Raw genomic sequence first — 7,046 nt, 5'->3', positions numbered from 1 at the left:
GGAACCAAAAGTGAGTGTGGCACAGAATGAGCTTCTGACCAGGCCTTATTCAGTCCAGGAGGTAGAAGATGCTTTATCTCACATGAATGGATTAAGCTCCCCGGGGCCTGATGGTTTCCCTGCATTATTCTATCAACAACACTGGCAAGTGGTTGGAACTCAAGTATGTGAAGCAGTTCTAAATGTTCTTAATTCGAATGGCAGTTTGGACAGTATCAACAACACTTTCATAGCACTTATTCCAAAAAAGAAAACCCCAATGTATGTCACAGATTTTAGACCAATATCTCTATGTAATGTTCTCTACAAACTCATCTCTAAAGTCATAGCAAATAGACTAAAAAAGGTGCTGCATAGCATTATTTCTCCATCACAATCTGCATTTGTCCCTAAAAGACTTATTGCTGATAATGTTATTGTAGCATTTGAAGCTTTACACACAATGAAATGTAAAATGTCAGGGAAAGAAGGCTACATGGCATTGAAATTGGACATGAGTAAGGCCTATGATAGGGTGGAATGGGGCTTCTTAAGGGCAGTTCTTTTAAAGATGGGATTTGACAGCAATTGGGTGGAAGTGGTTATGAAGTGTATTGAAACTGTTTCATATGCTCTTTTGGTGAATGGTGTCCCTCAACCTGAATTCTACCCCACCCGAGGTTTAAGACAAGGTGATCCACTATCACCTTATCTATTTATACTATGTGCAGAGGCTCTGAGCAACTCAATTTACAAAGCTGAAGAGAACAGATGGATTCATGGAGTTCCTGTTGCTAGAAAACAGCTGAGAATATCTCACCTCTTCTTTGCAGACGATAGTCTATTGTTTTGCAAGGCTAATGCTGTGGAATGGGGAAGGCTAATCAATTTGCTGAGAACTTATGAAATGGCTTCTGGACAAAGACTGAACCTAGAGAAAACTACAATCATGTTTAGCAGGAACACAGCTAGGGCCACTCAAGAGTACATCTTGTCAATAGCTGGAATGAGGTCAGCAAAGCCATATGAAAAGTATTTGGGCTTGCCTTCTGTTGTGGGTAAACATAGATTAAGATCCTTCAATGGCATTCTGGACAACATCAGATCGAGACTTAGCAACTTCAAGGTTCGAGCATTATCACAGGCTGGGAAAGAAATATTTGTGAAAGCAGTCATACAATCCCTCCCTACATACACTATGAGTGTGTTTAAGTTACCAAAAACTTTACTTCAAGCCATAAACAGAGTAATACAAAACTTCTGGTGGGGCCAACAAGAAAAGGAAAACAAGATTCACTGGATCTCATGGAAGAGAATGGGGCAAGCTAAATCAGAAGGGGGCTTGGGTTTCAGGGATTTAGAGTGCTTCAACATGGCAATGCTTGCTAAACAGTGCTGGAGAATTATCCAAGACCCCAACACCCTAGTTGCCAAAGTTCTCAAAGCCAAATACTACCCCTTACTGACTTTTCAGACAGCAGAGCTTGGCTTTAAACCCTCATTTGTATGGAGGAGCTTGTTGGCTGCAAGGCATGTAATCGAGGCTGGTTCTTTCTGGAGGGTAGGCACTGGGTTAGAAATCAACATATGGGGAGATAAATGGCTGGACCATGCTAACCCAAGGAGGGTTACCAGCCCAGTGAAGAACCTAGAGGGGAATGCTAAAGTTGCAGCTCTAATGGACCCTGAGTTAAAGAGGTGGAACCAAGACCTGATTCAAGCTACCTTTGAGGAGAGGGATGCTCAATTGATACTGGAGACCCCCATCAGCACTATGACTACCAGGGATAGAATCATTTGGCATGGTACAAAGGATGGCTCTTTCTCGGTGAAGAGTGCATACCACTTGGTTAAGGACAGGGAGATGGCAAATCATGGGCAAGCTTCAACCAGCAATGGTCTCAAGGAGGTTTGGAGAAAAATTTGGAAGATGGACGTCACACCAGGAGACAAAACCTTTCTTTGGAGAGCCTGCCAGGATGCTCTTCCCACTCAGTCCAACCTGTTTAAAAAAAAAGTGGTGAGTGATCCATTATGCCCAATCTGCAACAGGGAAGAGGAAAGTGTATTACATGTACTGTGGAGCTGTGAAGCAACAAAGGATGTGTGGAGTCAGTGCTCCAAAAAGCTACAGAAATGCTCCATTTCTAGCTCCTCAATGTTAACACTTTTTGATACATTGACTGATGCACTGAATCAAGAGGAACTACAGGAGTTTGTGATTACAGCAAGGAGGATCTGGTGGAGAAGGAATTCTTTCATTTTCAAGAAAGGATTTACACATCCAAACCAGATTGTTAAAGAGGCAAGAACTACTCTAAACATGATGGTGGAAAAGAAAACAGACCAGTGCAATACCCAAACCTCTTCCACGGTGATTCATTGGAAAGCTCCTCCAGTGGACTGGTACAAAGTTAATTGGGATGGGGCAGTGGACAAAGTTAAGGGGCTGATTGGAATAGGAGTGGTGATAAGAGACAGGTCGGGGCAGGTTATTGCAACATTGAGACAGAAGGAAAAGCTCTACCCTGACCCCCTACTAGCTGAATCATACGGGGCTCTTCAAGCTGTAAAACTGGCCAGGGAGATTGGTCTGCATCAGGTCATACTCGAAGGTGATTCATTGCAAGTCACCAAAGCATTGGCTGAAGACAGAGAAGCATTGAGCAGCTCAAGCATGTTTTGTAATGAAGCTAGACATTTACTAAAGCTGTTTGAAAAATGGGAAGTCACTCATGTTAGAAGGAATGGCAATCACATTGCCCATTTACTTGCACAAAATGCTCTTAGTATTTCTGATCAGATTGTAACTATGGAGGATACTCCATCTTGTATTGCTGATTTGATTTAATGGAATGGTTTAAGGTTTTAATCAAAAAAAAAAAAAAGTTATGCTAGCCTCTTTTTTGTTTTTAGTTTTTCATATATATCTCCATCCCCATTCTCTCGCTTTATACAATTAATTTTTCTTATTTTTTTAGCAAATTTTTATTTCTTTTACAACCTTTTTGCATCTCAAAAACTAGAATAATGATTTTTAGGCCCAATTTGGTTAGCCAATACATATGAAAACATATCATCTGAAGTTGTACCGTACAGTAGTTTTGACTATCCAAAGACAATATTTCATCTCTTAAGTTTTGAAAGCATCCACTTAAATTAATAGTAAATAAACAGTATAAAACTGTAAAAACTGACATGAATAGTATATGAACAGTATCAAAACTGATGTAAACATTGCATGAACAGTGCATGAACAGTCCATGAAAAGTGACAACTAATGTGAATAGTGCATGAACAGTATATGAACAGTGCACAATTCGGATACACTATAAAACAGTGGGTGAACTATCTCATCTCATCTCATCTCACTATCTAAATACATTTTTTACAAACTATTTCATCTCATCTTAACTCAAAAATTTCATTACTATTCAAAATATATCATATCATCTCTTTATATGAACTGTGTATCTAAACGAGGCCTTAGAGAAGCTTCAAAACTATATATTTAATACAATATGCATCCTATTATTATATTAAAATTTTAAAAATAAATAAAGTTTCACCTTGACCCTCAATTTATATTGAGCCACCTCTGTACGTCAAACTGGATAAAATAGATATTAAATTTAAGTTTGTAATAGTAGGTTCCTAAATTTGCCTGTTAGTACTGTAGCTCCCCAAACCTATTTCTATTAGTAATTCATTAACTCTCAACAAAACCATTTTCTTAACCCCAATAAATTTATATGAATACAAATTAACTAATTAATTGTGTTTAAATAGCAAGTCCACTTATTTATACACCCACCATGCATTTGGAAAAGTCCGAAAATGTTACTATTACAAATGTCGGGTTTTGTTACAATTGGAACTTGACAAAAATGCTATTTATGAGATGATCCCATTTTTTTCTAAAACCTGATCATTTGGGAAAGAAAATTTTTGAAAAAAAAAATTATTATGAAATTACAGATTTTGGAAATATTACCGTTTACAAGAGATAAATGATTTAGATTTTTTTTTAAATTTAAATAGAGAAAAAATGTTGAAAACACAAGAAAAACAAATAACTAAAATAGTTAAAGAATGTGAAAATAAATTAGTTAGAAATAATAATAAACACTGATTATTAATAAACTAGAAAAAAATAGATTAATATCCACCTTCCAAAAATTAGTTTTTAAAAGGTGGTTAGGTAAAATAGAAAAAAATAATTTTTATTTTTATTTTTATTTTTATATAATTTGACAGATTTTAGGGAGCCCAATGCGTCATAACTCATAACCACTCGTGATGTTTGGCCTCCTGCTACATTCTTTCGACCACTCATGAGGGTGTCGGTGTAGACACTGTTTAATTCAAAACAAGTTGAAAGCTTGATGTCCATAAAATAAGCACTTATATGCACACGGGCATTTCTCACAATAGAGATTCTTCTTAGAGCGCACACTACATACTTTATTACGTGGCAAACCAGATCTGAAATTAGTGACAATAACTTGATTTGGTCACTCTATGCTCACGCCTCCCTTGTCGAGTCCGACTCTCTCTCTCTCTCCCCTCCTATTCTCTTGTTCTATTGAGCACCACAACTTTTTCCACCGCCCGAGGATAAATTCCTCCTCTTCCTCTCACGTTTCTTTTGTGTCCTTTTCAGAATCATCTCCCTATCTACATCCTGAGCAACTCCTTCCTCTGTCCTAAATCTATTGTTTTCCTAAACTTTCTCATTCTTTAACTAAATCTTCACCAAATACTTTAGGGAGTATTTTTTCAATCTTATATTTTTTTTTAAAAGAACAATCTGGTAATACTTTAGGGAGTCCTCTCCTAGCAGGGTGAGGTTTTTCTCTCTAGGAAGAGTTCAGTCTCTTGGATGAGATTGGCTGGTCTGAAGAGATGACAATGAAGGATGATGTAACTAAGCAGTGGGACGGATTTAGTCTCACTGAAAGGAAAAAGTGGAAGCTGTTTTTACCTACAAACCTGTCTGGAAAAACATAGCAAGTTCTGTTTGTTGGTCATGATCATCGCAGAAAGACCAGTAAGACCAGCCTACAAAGAAGCATTCAAGTCTACAATGGTCAAGATATGGAGACGTGAAAGCTGGTTTAAATTCTCAAAAGTTGGCATGAATAAGTTCCTAATCGAGTTTAATAAAGAAGAGGATCTACAGCAAGTCATCAAGGGAGACTGTGGTCCTTTGACAAATGGCTGCTGTGTCTGCAAGTCTTTGATGGTAACAGATCCATAAATGAAGTTCCATTCAATAAAAAAGAGTATTGGGTGCAAGCATATAACATGTCATTAGCAAGTATGACATACGAGATGGGAACTCAGATTGGTGGTTGCATTGGTAGAGTAATTAATGTCCAAGTGGATGATAGAGGTATTGGCTGGAGGAAGTTCTTAAGGATAAGGGTGAAAGTTAACATTTCAGAGGCTTTTCTCAAGGGGGGTGTTTTTATCTTTTGAAGGCAAGAAGACTTGGGTCCCCATCAAGTATGAGCGCCTTCCCACCTTCTACTTTAAGTGTGGTATGATTAAGCATGCAAATGAGGGTTGCTCATTCAATGCACTTGGAGACAGTAAGCTGCAATATAGGGCTTGGTTGCGAGCACCAACTATGAGGGAAAGTGAGAGCACTAATAAGAGTTATGGAAATTAAGATTTTCAGCACAAAGGAGAGGAACAGCCGTGGAGGAAGGGAAGGGAGGCCAAGGAAGATGACACAAAAAACAACATTAAGTCAACTGCAGTATTTCAGGAACAAAAACGCTACTTATAGTCGCCTTACATAAATGGCTGCTGACGTGAAAAATTAAAAACGACGCCGTTTAAATAAATAAATCTAATAAGGCCACTGAATCCCTAAATTAATAATGCCACTGCATTCCCTCTAAAACATAAGTAAAACCCACAGCGGTTTCAAAAAAGCAAAGCTGCTACTGCGAATACTCTGACTCCTAGAGATCTAGCGAACTTGACTCTGCTCAAAACCGCGCTGTTCTCTGCCGGCCCAGGAGCTTCCGAAGTTGTTGTAGCAATTGACCCAGGAGGGCTTGCCGAAGCCTCAGGAGAAATAGGGGAAGGCAATGGAGGAGAGGTCACCACTGTCGAGGACGGAGCACTCGTCAGCGGAGTCTTCACAGGAGACAGCACAGATGCGGGAGTCGTAGCTGCCGGAGATTGCGCAGGAGTAGGGACTTTCGTTGGTGGACTCGCTAGTGGGGATTTTGAGGGAGACGACGCCGAGGGCTGTTCCATGGTGGAGGCCACAGAAAATGCTAGCAGCATTGCCATTAATGAAGGAAAGCTTAAGCGTGCCATTACATAAATTTGAGAGTGAGATGACTGACTATAAGAGTGTGAGTGAGACGAAGAGAACGAATGCGTCAATCTATATATATATATATATATATATAGATTGACGCACTCGTTTATATATATATATAAAACGCTACTTACAGTCACCTTACGTAAACGGGAAACGAAATGGGTTTAGTCTCTCTGTTTGGATGGACGATGAAATCTCACACAGCTCTGAATGTTTTGGTCTCAGAAGTGGGAAACAAAATGGGTTTAGTCTCTCTGTTTTTGTATTCGTATTCGGCTTTTTTTTTATCATCATCATCTATTAGGTGACGCGACATCATGCCACGTTAGCCGACTGCACAGCGTCTGCATGAGACGACTGTGCATAGAAGAACTATTTCAAGAAACCTGTCTGCCTAAGGTCGACAACACAGCCAATGGGATGGCAACTGGCATTTTGCTTTTTCCTAGGTTGTTTGCAGAGACCACCCAGTTTCCATTTAAGGAAAGCCTAAGTGAGCCTAAATTGGATAGTTCTGTAATTACAAAGACAAAACAATTGCCCTCAGTTGTTGGTCCTAGTGGGGCTTAGTGTGAGAATTACAAGAAACCTCCCAACATACCCCCAAAACCTTATGATGGGATCGAATGTCTCATGCAAGACATTGAGGTTTCAGATACCCGAAAGGCAGGCCTAGACTTGGAGGGAAACCTTGATCTGAGGGCCCAAGCCTCATCTCTAGCCC

Source organism: Juglans regia, chromosome 1 (assembly GCF_001411555.2).
Source record: "Juglans regia cultivar Chandler chromosome 1, Walnut 2.0, whole genome shotgun sequence".
Taxonomy (NCBI): Eukaryota; Viridiplantae; Streptophyta; class Magnoliopsida; order Fagales; family Juglandaceae; genus Juglans; species Juglans regia.
Note: the sequence above shows the minus strand (reverse complement) of the source record.